This window comes from Filicampus tigris, chromosome 14, assembly GCF_054856515.1.
Source record: "Filicampus tigris isolate MCC_2025a chromosome 14, RoL_Ftig_1.0, whole genome shotgun sequence".
Classification (NCBI taxonomy): domain Eukaryota; kingdom Metazoa; phylum Chordata; class Actinopteri; order Syngnathiformes; family Syngnathidae; genus Filicampus; species Filicampus tigris.
Window position 1 is genome coordinate 9,743,733 of NC_141230.1, and position 27,232 is coordinate 9,770,964.

Genomic DNA, 27,232 nt, shown 5'->3' on the forward strand with positions numbered 1-27,232 from the left:
GGAAAAAATAGCATCCCTCTATAGGCCGGTCCACCTCTACTTTTAAACATCCGTCTGTCGGCGAGTCCGACTAAACTTTCACTCATCGCCCCCCACCCCAGGCTTCTGTCTGTTTCTAAAAATGTTTTTTAAAAAAACATCAATGCTTGATGGGAGGGCTCCCGCATAAGGCGTGCACTGATTGGATGGCCATTTTCCCGCAGAGGGCCACCTAATCAGAAAGAAGCGCTGGCACAGCTCTCTATATAAGCAGCGTGTGACACAAGTGGCTCGAAGGCACAGAGAGCCTTACATCTACATTCCTTGAAGAATCAAGCAGAGCATAGTCAGACAAGCGGAGCAGTCATTGAAGACACACTGCATGGCGAACTAAATAAAGGGTTTTCCGTCTATTTTCAAATTAGTCCCGTTCTTCGTTGACCGCCAGCAAAACGGGCATCCATCAGTGACGGACCGACGGACCGGTCCGTCACAATAGACGGAATGCCCAGCTGTGGTTGTTTAGTCCGAAACTGGTTTGGGTATTACAGTATTTGCAAAGTACTCAGACCAGTTTTTGATGACGTAAAACACGTTTAGTCTTCATAGAGTACGTGTGTTAAACTCAAGGCTTTCAGGCCAAATGTGGTGCGCCACACCATTTAAAGTGGCCCGCAAGAGTGTAAAAGTCTTTCCAGTACTTTGTCGGCGACAGACAATCGGCGTCAAGAACATAATGTTCACGTCACACTCAGGCGCCACACAAGCAGACACGCCGCTAAATAAAGAGAAATGATCAAATAAAAACAACGGACACACACACGGTGATCGGTGGTTTGCGCTTAAAGGAGAAAAAAACTTCTTTTGTGTTATGAGGCTGTGTTGGTTGTGAAAGATTATGCACGTCGGAATTCTGACACCAACCACAGAGCCAGGAATACCACAATTAACCTTAAAAAAACCCAACAAATTGGTGTTAAAGAGTTAAAATGCAAACTGGGATCATAGCAGAATGTGTTTACAAAGCCACAATCAATAACAAAAATAATGTGGCATAGATGAATCTGAAGATTCAGTCTTGTTTCTGAGGGTGCGTACGTTAAGCAGTGCATATTAAAGGTCTGTGCGCAGATACATTATGTCCTGGTCACATCCACAATTTTGTAGTTCTACAACTAATGATTATTTTAATAATCTGTAGATTATTTTGTAGATTAATCAATGAATCTGATTTTTTTTCCAGTTTAAATGTCCATGCCTTTATTGAAAAGCTTGTCATTATTTCAAATTGATAGTGGAGAAAATACAATAAAAAAATATATAATTATGATATGTTACTGGTTTGGTACGTAACATGTCAGAAAATAGGCAAAATTGTTGAACATTGTTTTCCAAAGTAAAAGCAAATGTTTTATTTTTATTCAGCACAAAGATAATCAGTCTGCTTTCATGGAGGACTACATAAACTGGGTAATATTTACTGTTGAGAAGCTGAAAATACGAGCGTTTTGACAATTTTAAATTAAAAAAGGAATCCCAACGACTTATCGATTATCAAAAATAATTATTGCTTAAAATGATAATCAATTAGGTGTTAGTTGTGGCACCTCTACAATTTTGTGTACATGTAGCCATTTGGTTTCGTTGAATGCCAGATTAGTGGTGGACAACCGGCGGCCCGCGGCCCTCGCCCACATTAAGAGTGGTCCTCGCCTAATTTCTGAAAATGTTTGTAAACAATGTTTACTGTTGCTGAGCCATTGAAAGATGTAATACCAGTGTTAACCACAGGGTAGCAGACATCGCTCACCAGCGCCTCCAACCCTGAAGGTGGAAATGTGAAGAAGAGCGTGCCATGGCAGCCAAGTATCGATCTCAAAAGTACATAAACAACAGTGGTTTCTTTTCTTTTTTTCCAACTGGCAGTTTGTTTGAACTGCATGATGATTTAGTAAATTTGTTTCCTCCAAAACATAAATATACACAACGATTAAGAGTGTTTCAAACGCGTATGGTGGCTTAATTGGACATTGACCGTTGTGATGGACGCATCCAGGAGGACCAACTTTACTGCCCTATACTGGCGGCACTTTTTCACAGGTGAGTGAGCCAGCCTGTTCATTTGGGGATTTGAATGACATGCGGGAAAACATATGGCAGTATACTATAATCTTTAAAATGAGTTCTTACACTTAATGTTGGTTTGCTGTTCAGCAGTTTTGTGCCATCTTTGATTGGGAATTTTTATGCCGTTGAGCCATTTTGGGCACATTAAGTTAATGTAACAAGTAACAACTGGTGTTTGATAGTACTTTTCTTTATTCACTTGGATAGTTTGATCATTGATTGATAGAGCAATGTGTGTTTCTTTAAAGGACAGCAACAAGCAAACATTTTATACAGTAATATAATTAGAATAATACAAATGTAATATATTTCAACTTGAATAAGTTAAGTCATAGTTATTTAACATTAAGAAGTGCAGCAGTTACAATCATTTGACATCACATTTGGTTACATTTGAGTTACATTTAGTCTGTCTTAGAGTTGCATCTGACCATTTGAGGACAACCATTATGCTGATGTGGCTGTCAGTGAAAAAGAGTTTGACACCCCTGTAAGAGAGCTTCAGGCTCATTTTAAAAATGTACATAGTTATTCATTGCTGTCATGGGTGCCTTGAGAATCAAATTATCTACATTTAGAGACAACTCTCAAGGTGTCATTTGTTCTTCTTCACATATTTATTATTGTATTATTTCAGACATAAAGCACATTTGGGCTTTGAGTTAAAGTCCCATGTGGAGCTCCATAAGATAACGTTGTACATGTGTAAGGCCCACATACACTCAAACACGCATGCACACATCCTTGCACTGAAAAACAGATGTGGAGTGAATTCCCATTGGCAGCCGAGGGCTTTGAGTCATCAGCTGGGATTCCCTTCCTCTCACTTCCAAATATGGGTGGGTTTGTGATCTAGCGGCAGGCAGAATGTGGAAGGCAGAGTGGAACCCCCGGGTGATGTCAGAGCATTGGAATAGCATGCCTCGCCGCTGACTGGAAATGCAGTGGCGAGGAATGTCGGGAATGCAAAAATCAGTGTAATGCCATTCGCTCACTTGTAAGATGTTGCGCTTCATTCTTTGAACCCTCCCGCGTTTTTTGTGTGTGTGTTTTTTTCCGGCAATCGTCTCACTTGGGAGATACTTCTTCCCGTAAATTCCTAATCCCCCCCACCCCTTGCACACCAACCCGAAAGTGGTGACTCCTAATTCCCAGCATCAGTTGCTCTGTGGGAGGCCTCCGGCTGAATGTTATTTCCGTGGCTGGAGTGTCTGATGCCAGGACTCGAGTATCCCTTCTTGTGGGCTTTATCTGAACTTTGGTATTTGAAAAAAATAATTTGATGTCAATGGGGCCGTGCGGTATTAATCAGGAAAATGTTTCAATTGTTAATTAAATGCAGAGATAGATATCCGATTCCATTTGCGTTTCCGCTGCCATGATGACCCATATTGAAATTGAACCGCAACACCTGATTAAATTCAGCCTCAAATTGGCGGAATGTTGTTCGATTTGCATTAAGTGAAGTAGTAAAAAAAGAGAAAAAAAAGGGAAAAAAGATGACAAACTGAAAATTGGACACATATTTGAATCTAAATGTTGCTACAACCCACATAGTTGCAGTCTAGCTATGTTTGAAATGGGAGTAACAAAACAGTGGCAGTGTGATAATTTTGAAAATCTGCAACTTTATACCCATACCCACTTATTGTATTTGGCTATACTGTGTACACCATTGACCAGAAAGAAGTAGGGCTATGCCTCAGATGCACCATCCCATTACATTAAGTTGCAAAAGGAATCACATGAGCCTTTGTGTGACATCATAAACATTTTGGTCACCATTGATCAACAGGTGGGTAGAATTTGCAGAAAACAATTGCAGAACAATATAGCCAGTAATTCAAAGACTATTTAGACAAATTCTTAATTCGTTTAACCTGTTATCTTTAAATACAAACTTCTGGTACATCTAGAGGGTGTCCTGTCCTGTCACATCTATCAGCCCATTTTTTCCTTTTCCTTTCCCTTTTGCACCATGTAACACCGAGTAGACGTCCGCACCAATACAGTGTCTACAAGTAGGGTTGGGCGATATATATCGTCATCGATATCATCGTCAATCTTGCTTTCACGATGTGCAATTTTACATTATCGAGTATTAATACTGCCTCGAAAAGTAGAACGAGTCAGTCGATGGCCGCAAAGTATGAGGGAATGCTGAAAATCAGGGTGCATTGACAGCAGAGGAGTAGGAAGTGATAATCATTCGCTGAATCAGCGGGCAGGACCCACTCGCATGACTCTATCCGTGCTGCATGTTGTCCGTAGTCTGTAAATGGTTTGAGCTTGACATAACTGACGTCGGTGTGAATAACATTGTTAGATGTGCCAAAATGGTCACCGTGAAGAACAATTCTGTTCCACCACGGGCCATATGGATTACTAGGAAAACTTGAGCCAGCAAACACAAACGCACTCACACACGCACACACTTAGTACTTTAGCGAGCAAGTCAAACGTAACAGCCTGGATGTTCGGTTAACATTCAGTTTACACGCTTGTAGTCCGCATCATTCAACTAGCCTGTATTCGCGACGCATGTTGCACAAATAACGGCGGCTTGTTAGTCTGACGCCAGGATACACCCGAACATGAATATGTCACAAGTCTACATATCACAGTGATGAATGAGTGGGAAAATGCACTTTTCGGTTAGATGCAGCTTTGTTATTCAACTTTATTCTGAATACGGTGGCCAATGTATGAGATATGGGTAGTTGTCATGACGATGTCTTTTTTTTTCTCTCTCGCTGGGTGACACTTCCGTCACACAAATCACATATCAAATACATTTTTTTCCCCATTCTGATTGCTGTAGTTGACACCCTTTTCTCATTCTGATTGCTCTGGTAGGTGGCAGTAGTACACCAGTACTTACTGCAGCTCAAATGTCATTATATATGTCATATCATTATGGAATAACAGCAGAGACATTTAAATGACATAAATATTCCCAAAAATCATTGTATGTCGAGACATAATTTTTAGTTCTTCATTGTTAAATATTGCCATGGAATATTATGTTTTGCAGAAGCTGTATTAAGCAATTGAAAATATAAACAAGAGCTGTTGTTCACAAACGCTGTCCATCCATAATTGTTCTGTGAAGCAAGTGCAGATTTAAAATATTTTTGGTAGAATATCGTCAAATTACCGTTATCAAATTTTTTGAAAAAATATCAAGACATTTTTATCGCCCACCCCTATCTACAAGCCTAATTATTGTTTACAAGGATCAATCTCACTTTTCCTCACTGCCTCCCGCTCTCACTGTAGGCTAGTACCGACCATAGATGATGCAGTAATTATATCTGCCGACTGTCGGTTGGCCGCAGACGGCTTTGCGAGTCTCTCTGCTTGGGGAGAAATTAGAGACTGCTCAGCACATGTTCAGGGCTGTAATTAGAATAAGGACTTTTGTGTATGAAATGTGTTTATATGTTTGTCTAAGAGACCTCAGAATTCCAGTTTATCTCTGCCTCTGATCTTTAAGGTTCCGTCAAGGCAGGAAAATTTCATCAGAAGTTGTTAGGCAGTTAGGAAAGTATGTGACTTTAGCAGTGCCTCTTCCACTATATGCACTTCACAGTTTCAACGTCTCACCCGTTTGATTGGGTTTAATTCCGACATTGAACTATGGACTGACATGTTGAGCTGTGATTCCGACCGATTTAATCACTGCTGTAAACAGTCCAGAGCTTGTTGGAGGTCTTGTCTCAAGAGGATCGAGTAAGATCATCTGCAAAAGTCATCACAAACCCAAACAGATTATTATGACACAATCTAGACTTTACTTGTACTTCCCACAACTTGGAAACAATCTGGATTTCACTCAGTCAATGAAACACCATTTTAATCAGAATTTGATAACTGATTCACTTCCAACCGAAGAATACCTTTTAGTGTCCCTTCCTGGAAACCGTCACCCCACCCTGCCAATCTATAGTCACTGTCGCCAAGATCAGTGCTAGACTGAGGAACTTGAATCTGTATTTGACCAATTTAGGGTGAGGAGCTCATTAGCCGCTGCTACCTTGTGACTAGCGGATGAAAATATTGGTCTTGGTGTAGCTCAGACACTTGGCATTTTAGCGCTGAAACTCTTAATGACTTTCGTCACTTCCACTATGGTTATGCACGGGGCTTTCCCTGACCACTCATCCTGCTCTGCCTCTCCTAATGTCATCAGGTGTGGGGCTTCCGCAATGTGCTCATTTCATTACCCGACAATTTTCGCAAAGGAGACCATAACTTCCACTCCAGTCCTGTATAAAATATAATAGTCAGACAGTTATCCAAACTATTTTGAAACCAATAAAATGTTCTATCACACTTCTTCCATGTTATCATGTTTCCCTGAAGCTGATGTCTTTCCGGGTTTCCGAAATCTCACTTCTACCGATTGATCTTAAATATTTTTTTAGGTAAAAGCAGCTAAGAACTACAGCACTGATTACCTGAGAATTATCTTACCTACTTAAATACATTGTTCCATTGCAAGAGTTGATCAATTGGGTACTAAAATGGTTCATTTCTTCTACACAAATAATCCTAATTCAGGTTTCCCTGGTACATTTTTCAAATTTTCTTTTGGTCATGAAAAACCATATGAGGAATCTAAGGCCAAATAATTTATGGCTTCCTGTAAAGCAATCCTAGATGCCGAAACGTCTATGGATGCTGTCTGACATTCAAATAAAAGCAGAAAGGGAGCAACAATGATCCTTATAGACCTGGATAAAGGTTTACAACTAAAATCATCAGCAGGATAGAATGTTAGTGTTTGTTTCCAACATACCCCAGGAGATTATAGTACATTCTGAATGTACTGATAACATTGTGAGCCGTAAATTTATGAAACTGGCAATCGCCTTTCCATTAGAGTTACTGAGCCTTTCGACTCCACAAGTTTAAGTTAAAGGCAACTGATCAGAACTGGAGAGTCCTATCAGATTCAATGTGAGATATCATCAACTTTTAAGGAGCCTCGATGCAGACAAACCTGAAATAATTCTCATCTTTTTGTTACCTCTTACAATGTACGAAAGGTATTACGGTACATGGGTAATGGTTTAATGCTATCAAACTAAATCAATATATGAATTCAAAGGGGCTCTGTAGCCCTTTTTTGAGAGAGAGTGAGTGAGTGAGAGAAACATCTTCATCCATCAAAATGATCATCCATATGTCTTCAAGTGGATGCGGAGATCAATAGGTGCAAAGTCATGAGGCTCATTCCTTGTAAATCTGCGTGCTGTGGCACAGAGAAAAGAACAGTCCATTAAAATATGTCAGCATATGTGCTATTACTCGTGTGCAGTTATTTTACCTCCCTCTGAATACTTGTGATTTTTCCACTGTGGAGACAACCGCAGTACACTTCGCTTTTTAGAGTGCCGTTTAAGTTCTAATCCCAAACCTCTGTCTTCACGTCTTTTGTAAATGATGCCGAGGGGATAAAGTGAAGTATCTTTTTCGCTGGAATCATTTTTACATCTTCTTAGGTCCTCTCAGGTTCTGGTCTCTGAAGAGAAAAACAGATTGCGGATGAGAGTGACAGGCAGAAATGCTAAATGATATGTCAGAGGAAAAGGCCTAGTAAGTCCACGGCAGTGACATGTACCAGATGTATTGGCTTCAACTTACCTCACAAGATGGATGTATGCAGCGGCTTCATAAAATAACCACTTGAATAAGTCTTTTAGCGGAATTGTTCTTGTGATGAATTCGTGCTTTTTATGTCAGAACTGTCATTTTTTTCCACTGGACTTAAAAACAAGCCTGATCTGAAGTCATTAGCCCGGATCTTCTGAACCGAGGCGCGTATTCAATAAACCCATTGGCTTTTAAATGCAATCCTTTTTAAGCGATGCGGTAAATGCTGCACGCCAGCGAACATTCACCTCGGTCAACAAGAATGGATACGTAAAAAGCTGCCGTCACCGTCCGTGACAAGAAAGCCTAAGCAATCACCATTTCGACAATGCTAGCCAAACTTTAACATTAACCAATGAGTATACATAAACGGAGAATAACGCAACATCTTCATTCTCATTTGCAATTCGTCCTTGGCTTTTTGAGGCTAAGGGCCTTGTCGCAAAGAGTCATATATTTAGATGGGGGAGGTAAAGCCTGTCTGCGAATCTGCTAGTGTGATGTCATCACTGTGAGACACTGGTGTGATATCATGACGATGAGGTAATGGCAGGCAGAGATTGCAAGTTTATTACTTTGGCACACGGTTCGTTTGGCTTCTGCAGACTGCAACAGGGTACTAATGAGAATAGATGGCCTGCTTTGAGCAATCTGTGTGTGTGAGAGGGCACGTGTTCATGCAGTGATGCGTTTTATGCCGGGGATTGATTCAAATGACGTATACAGGTATATTCAAGGGACTAACAGATGAGGAAGCCATGTGACTTCGTACAGTTGAACCTCTAAAACACAAGGCTCTCAATATTTACAATTCAGAATTTTGTAAAAAATACAGCTCGAAATTTGAACGAAATTTCCATTCACTGTCTCGAAGGTAGAGAAACTTTCCAAAAATACGGCTGTTTATTTGACTAATTTGCTAGCCCCCGCATTTAATATTAGCGTTACGCGACAGAGACAACTTGACATGCGTTGCGAGTCTGTCAAAGGTGGATGTAACGGAGAGAATCCGGTCGCTTTTCAAAATAAAATAATTTTCAGCCACGGATGATAAATAAACCGGAAGTACTGTACGTTATTTATTTTTTTTCTTTCATCTGTGCAGCCCGCCGCGGCCCGGTCCCAAGGGGCCTGCAGCCCGGTGGTTGGGGACCCCTGATGTAAAGCACATTGAGTTACCTTGTGTATAAAATATAAATAAAGATGTCTTGCCCTAACTCATTAGCATTACGTCATTGTCGTTTGATATCCCCAAATGGGTCCTTGATGTCATTAAATGCCTTCAATAAGATTTTCCACAAGATTAACCTTAAAATTATCACCAAGTGTAAGTGGCAGAAAGGTCTTAAAAATGTCAGACATAATGACTTATTTGCAAGGACTCAACCATTCTGTAATTGTTTTTGCACTTTTGCACAACAGGGACCAGAATGGGCAGTTCCATCAAGAATCGTTTCGATTTTTTTGAAGAGGGCAGAGCTGACCTTTATTTCCCAGGTATGTACCTTATGGTCTAAGCTAACTATTTGTAACATGTTCACATCTTGTGAATGTGAAGTTCAGTTTGGTGGTTTGATTGATTGGATGATTCATCATTTTACAGTGGCAAACTTTTTTTTACACTTGTATGCCTGTTAAAAATGTTACTTTGAAAAATTGCCTGTATGGTTAACAAAGGTTTTTCAGGTGGCTTATTTAAATGTTTTTTGGTAAAATTTGTGAAATCCAAACAGATTAGAGGTCAATGAGTGTTTTGGAACAGAATGTGTTAGTCATTTAATTCCTTTGTGTGTTCCTGTTCAACATCAAATTGAACAAGACAGTGACTAATGTCAAGTAGTTTGTGTCTCTTTTCCCAGTTTGGAAATGCTACTCTCATCATGTTTCTTAATTTTTGCATTAGGGCCGGGGAAAAAAAGTCAACCACAAATATTCGTCGACACAAAAATGCTGCCTCCAAACTATAACTAATCATTTTCAAACCATATTTGCGCTGCCCGGAACCATGTTTGACCACTGTCTATGTTTACTACACAGCACTAAATCAATGGTATACGGTTGACATGTAGGAACACACTGAAAGAAATAAGTTGCCCAAGGTTTGGGGTTGCTTTAAACTAAAAAAAAAAAGGGAAAAAAAGGACAGAATAAAGTTTTATGTAATATCTGCAAAGCAGAGCTATGGTCGGTTTGAGAGAAAATATCCACACAGGAATTGGAGCGCCTAGGTGTACACAACTACTGTATGAGCCAGCTTGCACATACTACTAAAGTTAATATAACATTGTTTTTGTTCGTTTGTTTGTTTTCACTGATTAGCTAACGTAATATATCCTACCATCGCTAGGTAGAATGTGCTCAATGGTTTTGTTTGTAGACCACACTCCGTAGTGTATTCATTTTGTAAATGACGCTTTTTGTGTGAGTGCCCGTTACCTGCCTTGCACAAAGCGCAGCTCACGGTATGGTAGTCATTATGCAGCACATCCCTTCACTATTTTACTGGAGCAAATTACAATTACTTGATTATTCAATGGAATAATGGATAAAAGTTTCTAAAAAGTTTTGTTTGTGACAGCCCTAGTTTAAATTAAATCCCATCGAATCAGTCAAAATTCCCTCTTCACCTGCCTTGTCATCCCTGGGCTGCTTCGTATGAAATGTTGCCGCTAAGCTATTGAGCAGCTCCTCTTGTACAGCTCATGTGACACACGATTCTTTACCGCTTTCAATGAAATGTTTGCTCATTTTAGACATTCAGGCACCTGGATGCTACGCATATGGCAATGTCATCCTCTTCAGGTTTCCTTCATGTGTTCTGTGTGAAGCATCTTCTCACTCATTAATCCTAAACCTAAGTCGGTGATGTTGTCCACTACTGTTGCCCAACCTTTATTGAGCCAAGGCACTTACAGAAAAGTCTCACGGCACAGCACCAGACGCAAATGTCACCAAAATTATATATATTGAACTAAAGTTGATCTCATCTCAATTTACTCACCAATGTACTCGTTCCGTGTGAAACCCGGCTGTGTTTGTCAAACACAAATCTGATTTACTTGAACACACAACTGAAACTGGATGAATTGTGCAGCTCTCCTGTTGATCTCTTATGCATGGTAATTACTGGTTTAGATAATTATCATGTTCATTTATAGAGAGTGTTTGAATGTTGATGGTGTGAAATTACTTTGTAGGTTGGGTTGAGCTGTACTAAAACATTTGCAAGAATTCTAATGCTCATTTTAAATGAACACTGACAATATATACCGGTACCTGTATTTAAACTGGACTGCATATTATTATGGTTGTATTTTGCAGTGGTGAAGAAGTGAACTTTATCATATTGAGAGTTGATACCATGTAATATTTTCCCCTCATAAAGCCATAACAGTGTTCACCAAAATATTCGAAATGTCAAACCAACTAATGTCCTTATTTTCATGTAAATTACAAAACATTTGAATTTGAGTTGTCCAGATCAGTACAGGTCACATTTGGCACATTTTTAAACCGACTGGCCCTAACATTTGCTTGGGAAAAACGTTGATTTAAGTCCTAATGGAATGTTTTTTTAAACTTTAAACTAGATTTTTTACATTACACAATTTGATTGGATGTTAATACGACTCATTTACTCTGTTGGTATCCAAATTTGGAGTGTGACTATAATTAGTATTAGCACATCACTGATTTTAAATTTATATAAAGATGGGTCAATTAGGTTACATTGCACACTGTTGTATGTAAGTAAAATTCTCTACACCACAATATGACTGGAAATGTATATACTCACTATTTCAATTATTTGAGTGGGATTTGTTTAGGTTGTTCCCCAACACAAATGTAAAAATGTAAAACTACTTCGTATAGCATTTAGTTTCTCTACAATTGGGAGTAGATGATTTCAGTGCTCAACTCACTACTATTATAAAAATAGCCTGCCTTATTAGATGAACAGTTAGTTGAGCTGTAAATTAGCATAGGGTCCATCATTAAGACTGATTCTCTTGTGGAGTTTATATGGTGTGTTAGGGTGTTTGCTTATAATGTATGCAGTGTCAGGTTCATGAAAAATTGATATTCATAATGGAACTTTGTGACCATGTATTATTATTATATGGGCTTCTCTGTTGAAAAAAAAATACTGTTGATAATTACTAGTGATCAACTATTTTAATAATTTTTATAAGGTATTTAATTGCTTTTGTAAAATAGCTAAGTTACACATTTTAATACACGCAAAAATAATTTTAAAAAACTCATAATTATTTCCGTCATGTTATACATTTTTTCTACACTAAAACAATAACGTTGCTTGCATACATGATGATAATTAAAATTTGGTATTTTATATTTATCAGTTGCAAATATAGACAATATGATATTTTTGATTTTCTTATTTTCTTGTGTGAACACATTCACCAAACATCTGCATTGAATAACGTGCACAACAGTTTTTTGCTGTAGTTGTTTTTTGCTCTCGTTTGACAGTGTCTTTCTGCAGTAAATCTGAACCTTTCTTTGGAAGCATATAAATGATATCACCTGTAACACTCTGGTAATTGTAAAAACCTGATTGTCCACTTCAATTCGTCGCGGCGTCATCGGTCACTAATGATGAGCGGCTGAGCTGTTGTCAATTAGGGATTGCATATTGAAGTGAATGTGTGACCTCACCAGCCAGCCTCACATGTGCCAAAGTCACCCTGAAGAAATGACATCATGGACAATGATGTCATCCCACCATTCCAGACCCTCTCCCCTTCCCGCTTAAATGCTTTTAGGCTTGGCTGCACGCACACGCACACACACGCACACACGCAAACACATTCAAGAAGCCCAAGTCGTGATATAAACAAGACAAACATGCAACAGATGCGATAAGGATGTCATTTGGCCTCGGAACAAATAAAGTGAGCCACTCCACATCCCCCCATCCCCCATCTACAACTAAATATGTCCAATAATACACTTGTAAACATACTGACAGAAGCCAGGCCACAGCCTCTCATATTAGACCATGCCAGGAAAACATGCAACGTTCAATTACACTCTAAACATAATCATATTAAACCTATTTAAAAGTATGTTAATTTTCTGTGGTTCATCGTATGCGAGCTTTCGTCAATGACCGTTTCTCTGAGTGCAACACCATATGTGTTGAGGACGGTTTCCTGCCCATTTAAAAAAAAATGGAGTACTGCAATAAAAACAAGAACATCTGGATGTGTACTGTACCAAGCATCATCAGAGCTAAACTAGGGTAATGTATTTTAATTGAAATATTTTATGAAAAAATGTGTAATGATGCAAGAATTAATCTGTAATATTATTAATGTAGTAAGAATGCTATGGGAATAAAATTACAACTTTGTGTGTAAAAATTCAACTGGAATGAGAGTAACAGTTGTGCAATTAGAAGAAAAATTGTGTTGCCGTATGCGAATGGAGTCATAATATTGAAGGAAAAAGTGAATTGAATAAATTGGTAATATGATTTTTATATAATTATCATTTTAAGAAAAAAGTTGAAAATAGAGACAATAGTAATCAAAATACTGCGAGAAGTAGTCATGATCATTCAAGGTGGAAGTCGTAGTATTACAAGAACTAATTTGTAATATTATGGGAATAACATTTTAATAAGAGTAACTACATGAAATCATCCATCCATTATCTATACCGCACTATCCTCACGAGGGTCGCTGGGGTGCCCGAGCCTATCCCATCTGTCTTTGGGCAGTAAGTGTACACCACATACACCCTGAACTGGTTGCCAGACAATCGCATAGCACAGAGACAAAAAAAAACATCCACACTCACAATCACACCTAGGGGCAATTTAGAGTGATTAATTAACCTACCATACATGTTTTTGGAATGTGGGAGGAAATCGGAGTGCCCAGGGAAAACCCACGCAGGCACGGGGAGAACATGCAAACTCCACACAGGAAAGTCAGGGCCAGAATCGAAACCATGACCTCTGAACTGTGAGGCGGACACGCTTACCAGTCGACCACCGTGCTGCCAATATGAAATCATGAAACTTATCAAAGGAAAAAGAAGTCCTAACAATTACAGAATTGTCAAGAAGTCATAATATCTTGAGGAATTACGTTGTAATGTTATGACAATAATGTGATATGAGGAAAAAGGCATAATGTAAGAATAAATGTATTTTGCAAGACAAACAGTCATAGTATTATGGCGTATGTCGGTCTCTCTCTCTCGCTCTCGCTCTCTTCACCAATGTCTCTCTGTCTCTCTCTCTCTCTCTCTCTCCCTCTCCCTTACTTGTTCTCTCACTTGTTCTCTCTCTCTCTCTCACTCCCTCTGCCAATCCCAGATTTAAAATGGTCTTGTTTTGCATGATACTACCAACAATGATTAAAACAATACCTTTCACTTTAGTGGGACAGAAAACATTTTCTCTGACTGAACTCTCCAATAACACTGTCCATTAGTGTGGGTCATGTAAAGACTCTAACAATTCCTGCATGAGCAAACATTAACTAACATTTTTTGGAGGTGGGGAGTGAATTGGGAATCCCAAGCAGAAGCACACAGGGTGGGTGGCCATCTGCCTTGAGTAGTATTTCCACTTGATGATAAAAAAAAAATATATATATATATATATATATATATATATAAAAAATACCGGTACTGTTTGATGCACAAATATGTATATCAAGTGCATACATGGCTGCACATTAGTTTCAGGGTGTATAGGAGGACTTAAGTGGGCACACATTTGTTCTCATGCCCTCCCTCTAAGCTTGGCAACAAACATGAGGGCCCCAACAATCTGGAGGATCTCTGCTTTTGCGGATGAGCTTCGGTCGTCAAATTTATCCCCCCCCTCACCCTCCATCTCCTCTGGAGGCAAGAGCAGGTGGAAATGACGGGGGTCCTGGCCTACACTCATCGGGCAGATGGGTGAACTCCATGACCAATGCTGCAAACTGCACCATTCAGGAATAGCACAGACATTGACATCCCCCAACTCAGCGATTTCATTCGCCTTGAGCTACAATTCAAAACCAGCGACGTACCATCGGCGATTTTAGACTAAAAGAAGTCTATATACAGTACCCTGCAGACAATATTTTGTGGCACGTAGAACTGCCAGGCTAGTATACTGTATAATGAATATCAGAGATAATACAAGTTCCAGATGCACCACAACATTTGGTCTTTTTTTTTTTTTTCATCTAGTTGTTCTCTGAAGTGACCTTTATTAGCAGAGTTGAGCATTTACACCTGTCAGTCAGTGTTGTCAGAAGTATCGATACTTTGAAAAGTATAGGCACTTACACACCGTATGAGAATACGATACTAATAGGTCATGGTATCGATACTACGGTACGCATGTCTGCGAAAATGTCTCATGTCCTGCCGGCTGTGTGCCTGTTTGCAACGCACATTCGCAGTAGAGGTAATCCGGGTCATCTGTGATGTAAAACAGAAGCATTGGGGGTAATCAATGTCATGGCTAACCCATGTTAGTGTTAGCAACAGAGTCCGAAATTCCGGGTGCATTTCACAAAATGACTTAATACAATGTAACATCCCTTTCATAGCAGCACGGCGGTGATACACGAGCATCTAAAAAGTAAGCATGTTGTGGCTGATGCCAAATTTCATTTCAGACATAAGGACAGTCGAATCTGGAAGCTAGCAAACACAGGCTACCGCGTGCATCTGATGATACTCTGCACGCATGTCCTGGTATTGAGTGTCAAGTATTTTCCTTGGTATCGATTCGAGTTTGAAATTTTAGTATTGTGACAACCCTACCGTTAGTACCGACGGAAGATTCATAGGTTCGTCACTGATGGACTCACGTTTCTGCTGGCGAACTGACGACTGATGGGAACTTTGAAACACTGATGGAATAACCGACGGAAGCGATTTTCATCCATCCCCAGGACTACTACGAATGAAAAAAGGTCAGGGGCATTTTGAGGATGAGAATTAGGAAGAGGAGCAGCAATAGTATAATGTTTTTTTTTTTTTCTAAATCAGCCCAAACTGTTTCTAAATGAATACAATTATGTGCTGTTACTCTTGTAAACCGTTTTTTACTGAAGATCCTAAAGTGGTGGTAACGATGACAGACTAGGCCGGCCTGAAACAATGACGACTGATGATGACAGCCTTCCGGGTCAAATGACGGAGGTTCACTGATGCATCCACCGGTGTTTATTAGTATAGTGCTTGTTTTTAATTAATTTGAAGGAAAAAGATGTTTTGAGCTTTAAGTCCCTGTAAGGGGAAAATAAATGTCTTCTAAATTTGACTGACCTCAAAGAAGAGTCTGCCGCCATCTTCCTTGACATGCGCACACTCACGAGTGGCAATGAGGCGCCCTAAAGCGGCCACACCAACCCGAAATTCCAGTCTACACACTGGCTGTCAAGTCAGACTTTTTTTTTTTTGCATCCTCCTTAATTCCCTGCCTTTCTTGCAGTGGTCAATGAGGGACTGTAAAGAGGCCATGCCAGCCTGAAGGCCCCATTTTTCTGAATGCAGCATTAGTTCTCGTATGCTGGATTGCTCCTTTCCCTGGTTAATTAATTTTTTTAAACAACTATAGATTTTTAATGTAGATGTTTTATTTTTCACCTTGACTAAAACATCTGCTGAACTTAGCATGTTCACCAGCTACCAACCGTGTGTCCTCAAAAGCTCATTTTACTCACTTGTTTTACCGTATTATTGCAATAATTGCTAGATATTGAGACATCTCATCTGCATCGTTCTCTTGTAAAACCGGGCAGACTCAAAACCACTCTCCAGACCTCCTCCAGCAGCGCCACATGAAAACCTGCAATCATGCCTCAATATTTTGAGACTCGCAAAATGTAATTTAGGACCAGTGTCCCAGGAAACGCAGCAAAATGTTGTTAGCGTTGCTGGACGGACAGGCGGAATATATCTACGCCTGCTCATCACGTCCCTGCCTACTTCTCACTTTGCTGATCCCCATGTCATTAAGCCCATTCACACGGATGACATCATCGACTCCCGGCGTGCCAAGTGTGCTCCATAAAGACCAGGCGTATTTTCAGGAGTGAGGGAGTGCCCCTGGTGTGCTGAGACGAGAGGGTGAGAAAGATCTTCCTACTAAATTAGTCATGACACAAATGTGATGGTGGTGCTGGTCAGCGCTCCTCAACAAGTTGCTCTAAAGGAAATTGGATCGCAGCACCGCCAACAAAAAAAATCACTTGGTTGTGCTCTTAATGTAATTGCAATACTTTGCTACAAAAGTTGAGATAGTATGTAGTAAGACTTTTGTGGTTTTAGTTAGCGAGTAATGACATTGGAGATACTAATTAAGGGTGGGAATGACAGAGTAACTTGCAGTACGATTTTAGCAATATCAAGCTATATTTCATCACAGTATTTTGCAGATGATGATAATGGCACAATAGTGATGCAGCTGACTTTGAGCAATAATACAGTCATAATTAACTAAATAAAATATTTTCTAGTTAAAATTTACTAGAGCAAGCTTGACATTGGCATATAGCATACAGAAGGTACCAATTTTTGTCCCTCTTGTTGCACGTTGTGCAAAAAAATCTTAATTTAATCTAATTAAAAACTAACCATTAAAGGGAAGTCGACCCAAACATTTTTTCAAGAATATGTTCTATGCAGGCCCACTAGTTGAAACAAGGCATGCTGATAAATAGTACGGTTGTGGAATAAGAGTTAGTCCACCCGTTTTTAGCCATCTCTGGGGGTGGCCATTTTGTCAATTCTGTCGACTAAAAATGACATCTACTCAGGACTCAGGTAACGACCAATCAGCTCAGCTTCAGAAATTGCCCGTGATTGGTCGTTACCTGAGGCCTGAGCAGTTGTGATGTAATTTCCAATCGACAGAAGTGACAAAATGGCCGCCCCCTGAGATGGCTAAAAAGGGGGGATTTTGCTGCTTATCTCAAATTCCACAAACGCAATATTAATCAGAATGCCGTGCTTCAACTAGTATTAGTAACTAGACCATATTCTTGATGAAAAAATGTGTTTGGGTTGAATTCCACTTAAATATAAAGATAATAGAATGGTGTTGTTACTTGTTAATTATGTTAGATAGAAGTTGTAATAATATAGTACACCACCAGGGTACATAGATCACTTTTTAGCACCGCTGTGGTTGAATCTACATCAGAGAAGAAGACTATCACCAGGAAAACCACCATAGTGAAATGGAATGTTATGTTTGCCTTAACCTCAGCTTTAAGTTTACCAGCACTAGCCAGGGGCTTTACTGTATTGCATACGAGTCACAGTCACGGTTTCATGTGCAACACGATTTTTTAACCCAACAGTTAGTTAAGACCAGTGTTGTCCCTGAAAGAGTTCAATAAACGAAAGTTCATGTTCGAGCGAACGTGAATGTTTTTCTGAACAATCTCATTCTGGGCCCAATGGACGTTTTTTTGAAAAGCTCTTCATTTTTGTTCAAGAGTGCCAGGTTTTCTCCACAGAAAACCTGGCTAAAGACAAAAAGCCATTATTTGGCAACCCCGTCCACCAACAGTCGCATGGCGCATGCGTCATCAAAATACAATGCATGTTTGGAGGGGTAAAAAAAACAAACAAAAAAAGTGCCATGACGCTCCTAGATGTAACTCACAGCAGCGCTATGAGCAGCCCCACTCCCCCTGACTCGGCAAACGTTAAGGTATCCACTTACAATAAGATTTTTTTTAAATGTGTGAGAATTCAGGCGAATAAATAATTACTGTATTGCACAAGAGTCACAGTCACATTTTTTTATTTCCTACCTCTGCCTGGTTCCTATAGCAGACTAGGTTTGTGTTTGCGCATTCAGTACCACAGTCCTCTTTTTGTTGTAAATCATTTAAAAAAAAAGACAATTCAAGCAGTACGTTTTTCCTCATGCTTTGAGATTGTAGAGTGAGAGCGCCACCTGGAAACTAGTGTGAATGGAATGGGTGGAAACAGTGGGGAAATGCCAGTATGCCAGAGAGTAAGAGCTCACAGAATCACATTGGAGCGGAAAAAAAAAGAAACATGAACCAGTTCATTTTTTGAACAATGAACTTGGAAAATGTTCAATTATGAACTGAACCAGTTCATTTTAAAATTTGTGAGCTGAACATTGAACTAGTTTGCGTAGAAAATGAAATTTCCCAACACTGGTTAAGAGACACATTCAATGACCTGGGTAACATGAACCTATAACCATAATCATTATGGTTAGTTTAGTATTGGATTAATTTATTTATTTAACCTTTATTTATCCAGGCAAAGCAATTGAAAACAAATTCTCTTTTGTAATGCTAACCTGGCTACAGACAGCAGAGTAAAATAAAAGCAAATAGAAATCCATACAGAACAAACTTTACAATGTGATATAGTTGGATATTTGTGTATTATAGTACATCATAGCACATGGTAACTCAAAGGTTCACAAAAGACTAAAAACAACTGCAGCGATCATGTACCTACAGTATCCCTCACTAACTTTTTAAACGGCGATATTGAAATGAATGAGGCGAGTTTTATTTGTTGCATAGTGTTCCAGTCATTATTGAAGAATATTGAAACGATTAACCAAAAGTAGTGCTGGCTTTGGGATCAAAAAGGTTAATAAAACTGCTGGAAGGGTAGGTGGTATGCATGGTGAGCAGAGCCAGTGTGTGTTTTATAGTTAAACATGAACCAGTGAATTTTTCTGCTTGGGTTAAGAGAGGGCCAATTAATCAGAGAGCACACAGGAAAGTTTTTCAAGCTGATGTATGTATTATATCTCTGTAATCTATGACGTCATCATTTTATCAAGCAATTTAGCAGAAAATATGAGTGAGGATTTGAGAGAGCCTAATCTGCTTTTAACATTGGAGAGAAAAGTAGTTGATGTGGGTTTCAAGTAGCAGTAAACTGTCAGTCTTACATTTCAGTGAACCAGAAAGTAACCTGCTTACACTTTCGTTTCAGAAATGGACATTCTCTTTTTTGAAGTGGATTCCCAAACGTTTCCCCTGCCGCTGCATCAAAAATGGTGGGATTCAGTTCTTACGTTGTCCTCAGTGAACCAGGAAGTAGCCTGCCATCAAACATAAAAATGGTACGATCTCATTGTCTTCTGTCATTTTCTGTGAACCAAGAAGTAGCCTGCTATCACACTAATACATCACAATAACGAATACACCATTTTCCTTCTGCCCCAGAATCACGAATGGTGCAGTGTTGTCATCTCACATCAGCTTCCGTGAACCATTAATTGCCAGCTAACATGAGATTGACCCCCCCCCCCAAAAATAAACACAAATCACTTTTGTTAGCATTGTTATTGTTTGGCAGCTTTACTCTAGTTTTTCATTTATCCCCATTTAAGTGCCATAAATAGGAGAAAAAAAACGCTCGCCTGGCTCTGTCTAAAAGGGTCACATTATTCATTATAGGTCATTTTCTCATAATGGTGCGGTTTTACAGTTGCGGACAAGAACTATCCCCACACATAAACCTCTGTTAAAAAAAAACAACAACATTTATCCTTGTTTGTTTTTGCTGTTGATTAAACAAACTGTTAAGTAATTAGATTTTTGCAGGCCAATTTAGTGAGGATGCAGACAGCGCTGAGCTAGCCGCATTCTTCCCATATTTGTCATGTGGATTTTAAAAAAGGGCAAAAAAGACCTTGACAGACCACTTTCGGAAACCTAATTTGCCTATCGTAATGTGACACCAGACAGTGGCGTCGCAAATAGAAGCATGTTAACAACATACTGGTTTGAATTTTAATGACAGTGTGTGCTTTGTGGTCGCATGGTTCTACCAGTGTTGTGTAATTAGACTAACTTGTACCCTGTGCACCCCTCCCCCTCTCTCGTAGTCTTTCACCACACCTCCTTTGTGTGTTTGTGTGTGCGTGTGTCTTCTCAATCCAAGTCCTTGTGCTAACAGGGCAGTTCGGTTTGTGGTATCACGGGTGTGTGTCAAACAGAACCTTCCCTCTCAGGGAAAAATTAAGGTGGGAGGGAGGGAGGAAGGGAGGTTGTGCGTGTGTCTGCATGGTGATGTCATCTACAATGACATCATCCCATGGAGTGGAGCCAAGAGACCTGATGGTTTAGCATCCTCCAGTGAGTAAAAGGAGGAGGAGGGGGTAATAAAGGGATGGAGTGGGGAGAAAAGGTGACTTTAACAGTGGATTTTCCCGCTCTTTTGTTGACTAGACGGGCCGCCTGGTTCTTCGTTGATCTCTTTTGCGAAGTGTTATTCCATTTGGCGCTGGCGTCCTGAGGGAAGTATGCTCGAGTGCAGCGAGAGTGCAAGAGAATCAATACCGGCGGCTCTCAACGCAATCACATACATCATGCAAACACATCACATTATCCACCTCACACGCAGACAGATCCCACTGCATGCATTTTGTATGTGACAAGCATATTAGCAGAGCATGTGGATTTAGGGGCCTTACTCAGGAATCCAAGGTAAACACATTCACAGAGATGATTGTGATTCTGATTGTGTCAGTAGGAACACCTGTGTCTCTGCATGTTTCCTTTGTTGTCCACTTGGCTGTGCTGTGCTCCACACTGTGCTCCCGCCATTCCTGACACCTTCACCGCCAGCATCCCATTTCCCCTCTCGGGAAGATGCTGAGAACATTCCGCTCGGCACACGTCGAGTTTCAGAAAACACACCAGAGTGTCTGCTTTTTTTTTTTTTTTTTTTTTTTCGCCCAGGATGATTCAGTGTTTCTTATCGCTGTGTGCCATGACCGTCAGTGTCAAACTGACTCAACAGTATAAATAGAGAGGCATGCAGTGTGGGACAGAGAGAAGCAGGGATGAGAGATAGCAAGGGAATGAGGGAGGGATCATGAGTCGGTGCCACGGATTAAACAAAATAACCAGAGGAGATGGAGCTGCTATACTCTGTTTCGCGCCGACTGTCGGTTTTTGAACAGGTTTTTTTTATGATAGTGACACACAACCGTCGCTAAGTGCAGGACACAATAATCTATTCAGGAGACGAGTCAACCCATTTCTGTGTGCTTTTTATGCTTGCACGCCAGTCCGCCGCAGACGTTTACACTGAAAAACAAGAGTGGAAGCTGAAAATGCTAACAAACACACATATGGAACTTCAGTTATATTAGGGGAAATAAGGTGGCATTTTCCATGATTAGCATTCAACAAAAAATGAATGATTGGTTTACACAACAATAAGCTTGAAAAGGGAAACCTCCAATTATAAAAATGTGTCTCCAGGTGGCCTGCTGGACACCAACGCCGAATGTGCCATTCCATGTTTCTTTAGCCACTTTTGTTCGAGGAATTAAGGAGATGCTGTTTTCTTGGGGCCATTTCAAGTAAAAGAGGTAAAAAAATATTTTTGGCTGTCCGGTTACATGAAAACCTTTTGGGGACTGAATACTGAATTTAAAAAAATGTGCCTCAAGGTGAACTACTAACAAACCCAAAAAAATAAAACAAAGGTTGGTCCCCAATTTCATCAGAGGAATTAGATGCTGTTTTCAACTAAAAACCTTTTTTGAAAACTGTCTTTCGAAAACTGAAAACGCAAATTTTATCATCCACAAAAGGATGGCGGACAGAATTATCCCGATCAGAAAGATCAATCTGCAGTAGTCGGGGTAGAAGTCGTTTTCCTGATCGCAGATCAATTGGCAATCGGCGCTCCAACGCCAAGTTGGATGCCCAGTGTGTTTGTTCCCTTGTCCCCCACCTCCCCTTTGCGCGCCACTGCTGAACCATTAGGCTCGCCACTCTGACACCCTATGGCACTATGAAAAAAAAATCTACTTTGTTAGACAAATTTTAGCATCTGTTTTGCACAGAACTGTTTTCAACTAGAAAACAAAATGTCACTTTTCACCATAGCATTTTGGAGGCTGAAAATGCAAACTTCTTCAGGTGTCTTGCTAATAAACAACTTGTTTTCTGACTTTATAAGAGGAAATCATTTTTTTAAACGGCACCGGTTTCTAATAAGGGAAAAGCAAATAGAGTTTTTGCTGTTTTAAAATGGAAGCTAAAAAAACAAAAGGCCTAAACAACAGTTTGAATCCATTTTTAGTTGAAGATAATGTTCAAATCGATGAAGTCAACAGAGATGTGCATTTTGTCCAATGCATGTATTTCCAAATCTTACATGTTGTAAAACGTATAAACAAAAACACTAATAACAAACGCTTTACTACAAAAACAAAAATTGGAGTCTGTTCCTGCTGTACATAATGTATAATCAACACGCTGGCCTTTCGCATGCAACATGTTTACATGCAATGTAAGCATGTGCGGATTAAATACTCATCAAGATGTAAATGTTTATACACACGTGTACTTCTATTTGTGGTTTTATTTGGTATATCCGTCAGTGTGAACTTAATCCTGCCTTTGCTCTATTATCGTCAACACTGGTGTGGCAACACTGGCACGGGCGCCCTCCTACTCTCTCTTCCGATGTTAGTCATAAGCTTCAGTCATGAGCAAGCAGCAGCCGTCCATTGTGTGTTCCGCTCTGCCCTCCTTTATCAAGCTAGCGTACGCGTGCTAACTGCTGCCTGCGACCACAAACTCCAATAGGACATCGTATTCCATTTAATCTCAGTATCCATGCTTAATCCTATTGTTCAAGGTCAGCATTATCTCATGAGAATGTGATGGTGTGGGAAAGGCTCATTTCTTTCCAATGTAAGTTTTATATTTAATACAGAGAAATAATTACATTGTCAAATTGTCTCATAATGCTTATTGTGCTGAGTTTCAGAGTCTCCTATATATGCTCCTGCCATACCTCCTTGTCCTTTTTCATCTGTATTGAACAGCATGGCCTACTGCCCCAACTTGCTCAAGAAAACAGCATTATGAGCGTGATTGGTTTATGCCATTTTTTTAAAATGGTTTTGGAGGAACAGTGATCATTTTGCCAAGCAACGTAAGATTTTCTGGCAATGTTGCATTGCGGGCTGGTAGACAAATTACATTACTGTAGTCTTTTTATTCATCACAGTTTTTACAGTATGGTAACTGCACAAATCGAGATGAATTTCCTTGTCCTTTTTCGGCTATATGGAGCAGCAGCCTTCTGTCCCTAGCTAAGAAAACGGTGCAGCAAGCATGTTTTTTTTTCTTAGTGATAGAACTGAGTGATAGAAAATGGAAAATAATCATATGGACCGATTTGTTGTCTGTGTGGTTTTGATATATATTGTTGGATGGAAAAATAGAAGTATAACACTTAACTCCTCAGTTCAAAGCACTGCAATTTGGAGCGGGGCGGGGGGGCATATATTCATAGCAACATATATTAATGGAAAAAAAAAAAGGAATTTCAAGTATCCCATCCCACAATGTATGCCAGTTTCCTCCTATAATTAGAACACATTTTTGTTCGAAATCCTTCTCAATTCTGGTGAATAGGGGCTGCTATGTTGCATGTTAGGTTTCATTGTGCTATACCTTATGGGACAAGGCAGTTATCACAAGACCATGTGCTGTCTCTGTGGATAGCGACCCATAAGTGCCTTGTAAATGTGGGCCGCTTTTTGTGCGTATACCATTGTGCAGTGAGTGAGCATGTATGTGTGTCAGCTTATCCGCTTTATGTGCGGCCGTACCCTGTGATGCAAGATAGCGCCACTCATTCAGTTAGTTTCCTACAATACAATCTCCTCTGCATTTGATTTGACCCCCATGTCAAGTGTTAAATATAATTCAAATGGCTTGTTGAGGCAGTGTTTCGGATTTAGAAGTATACAAATATATCAATATAAAACTCGATTGCTTCGAATGTGACTGTGTGTGCTATTGTATATTGTCTGTATACAGTATGTATAGTTTTCTTCCTTTGGAATTAATGTTGCAAAAAGCCAGTAAGAGGCCACATGGTCAGCTTTTTACCTATTTATTGTTTACTTTTTAAATGCGAGAGAAGAAAATCTAAAGTTAGAGGACTTTTGACCAGCAGGCCATTTTCCATTTAAAGCACAATTGCGGCGGTTCACTGATTGTATTTTGTGTGCTTTGTACTCACCACTAAAAGGCCAACTGTTTATTTAAGGGGACAAATAGGGCAAATAGTCTCTAATTATCTGGCAAGTGAGGGAAGGGACTTTTTTTTCTGTCTTATTCTTTGTGGAGTTGTGAGGGGCAGCGATGTTCCGAATCACCAAGCAGGGTTCTCCGTTGACCCACTTCAGGACATGGGCAAGTCCTCTCTTTGGGCCCCATTTACGTACGTCAAGAATGTAAACGTATCAGACAAGGAAGTTTGCATCAATAAGCTCTCGTTTGACATTTAATCCATCAGGTTAAATGAGTGGACAACGATCTTGGACGGTGGCCCGAGCTGACAAGGACGACTTTGGCTGAGTGACAGCTTATAGCACTTTACACCACAGCGCAACATTCTACAGGAGAATGACTGTCATGCGGACAGAGGAATAAGTATACACACAAAAAGTGACATGAATTGGTATTTAATGTCGTAATGTCAATATGCTATTACTTTTTTTCTAATCAAAGTCATGGTAGTGTGTGTAGTATGGGGACCTAGTGGTGACCACATTTGCATTACAGATCTACGGTTCATAGATTGAATTTCAACCTTGGGATTTGCATTCTCTCTCCATGCTTGTGTGGGTTTTCTCACACATTCAAAAAACATGCATGTTAGGTTCTTTGAAATTTATTGTCCATAGGTGTGAATATTTGTTGATCGTTTTGTGCCCTGCATTTAGCTGGGATATGCTCCAGCTCAACTGCGACCCTATTACGTATTACGTATTATAGTACGTATTGCCTTAGCATTTTATAGTGGCTAACTTCTCTTTACGCTGTGTGACACCTAAGAATGCTGGAAAATGGCATGCATGAGATGTATACGATTGGGTTTTATTTTGACTATGAATAGTGATTAACTTCTTTTCACCCTTTTGCCCATGGCCGTTAAGAGGCTGAATTGGCAGCAACAGTTTGACCCTGGAATGAATGATTTTTATTTCCATTATGTTCATCCAAGCAACCATTTTCTATCGCGCTTGTCCTCACTACAGTCACGGTTGAGCTGGAGCCTATCCCAGTGGACTTTGGCGAGAAGTACACCCATGACTGGTCGCCACCCATTTGCAGGGCACATAGACAACTATCCTGTACACTCTCATGTTCACACCTCAGGCTTTAATAATGTGCCATTTTATGACAGTGCACTTAATTGTTAACACTTTGTTGAACATATAAACATTACAAACTCTCAAATCTAAATGCCTTCTATATGACTGGAACTCGAGTACAGTGCAGTGGTACCTCTACTTACGAAATTAATTGGTTCTGGAAGAAATTTCTTAAGTAGAAAATTTTGTAAGTAGAGACGTGTTTGCCATGTAAATGCCCTAATCCGTTCCAAGCCCCCCAATATTCAGACATAAATGTTTTATAAAGCATACAAATGCATTCAAAACATGTAACAATTAGATTATTGCACAATAAATAAGAGTTGTGCATAATGTAAAAAAACAAAGAATAGAGTAAAGAATGATGGTTGTTTCTCTTTTAATTGCTGTGCTCGTTGCTTTTTGCCCTCTTTGGTTCATGTTCTCTCTCAGAAGTGGATTGTGCCTGGCGTTTTGTGAAGGACTGATTTAATAACGTGGCGACTGTCGATACATTACGGTCATAATCTTTAGTGAGATCAACCAAACGCATCCCCTTTTCATACTTTTCTATTATCTCTTGCTTTGTTTGTATGGACAAAAAAAACAATTTTCTTTTCCTCGTTTCTAATTCACATAAAACTATCGGAACACCTCATGGCCCGAGGGGCGAATGACGAGGTCGCTGCATAAACATATCTATCACACATTTATCTGTCTACCTGTCTATCTGCACACATAGACACATACGGTAGAGGTCCCTCTTAGCCATTGGGATGCCAGGAAGATGCTAGGCTAGCCAATAGCAGAGCAGCTATGAGTATGTTGTGTTCAGGAAACTCCGGAGCTGCGAGTGCCAGCCCATACTCTATTTTTACCTTTCGTATCTTGAAAGAGGCAATATTTTCCTGTTGAGGCGTTTCGTAACTTGAAAATTTCATATGAAGAGATGTTCGTAAGTAGATGTATCACTGTACTAAACTTCGCCACTCGTGGAGTGCGCCCTCTGCTGGAGATATGTGGTACTACACCCGTCCCACTCATTTCTATGTGGAGAATATTTATTTTTCCGACCACAACTTTTTAACCCAGTGGCCTAGACTACAGGTGTCAAAGTCAAGGCCTGGGGCCCAGATCTGGCCTGCCACATTATTTTATGTGGCCCGCGAAAGCAAATTATATTCATTGACTTCATGTTCCTTGCTAAAATACCAAAACTGCAAATTGTCTTCAATTTTAAGAACGTTGAGATAATGCAAGCATGTTTTGTTACCAATCCCCCTTTTAAAGCAAATGTAA

The 27,232-nt window shown here is 39.8% G+C and overlaps 2 long non-coding RNA genes across 5 annotated transcripts in view; one reads left to right on the top strand and one right to left on the bottom strand.

Annotated features, from left to right (window-relative positions):
- Positions 1 to 1,841: 1,841 nt before the first annotated feature.
- LOC147136252 (uncharacterized) lies at positions 1,842 to 26,627 on the top strand. 2 transcript variants are annotated; one of them, XR_015089650.1, is made up of 5 exons: positions 1,842 to 2,079; positions 9,187 to 9,261; positions 19,747 to 19,876; positions 22,029 to 22,138; positions 25,093 to 26,627. It is a non-coding gene; the product is annotated as an uncharacterized LOC147136252 (long non-coding RNA). The 2 variants fall into 2 exon arrangements; XR_015089649.1 differs by lacking the exon at positions 22,029 to 22,138.
- Positions 6,760 to 27,232, bottom strand: part of LOC147136253 (uncharacterized) — a 52,950-nt gene continuing 32,477 nt past the window's right edge. For 2 of the 3 annotated variants that reach the window (XR_015089653.1, XR_015089652.1), the window contains 2 exons: positions 7,439 to 7,633; positions 6,760 to 7,363 (listed from right to left, as the gene is read on the bottom strand). This is a non-coding gene — a long non-coding RNA (uncharacterized LOC147136253). Of the gene's footprint in view, positions 7,364 to 7,438; positions 7,634 to 19,425; positions 19,856 to 27,232 lie in introns of those variants that run through there. The other variant, XR_015089654.1, reaches the window with a different exon arrangement.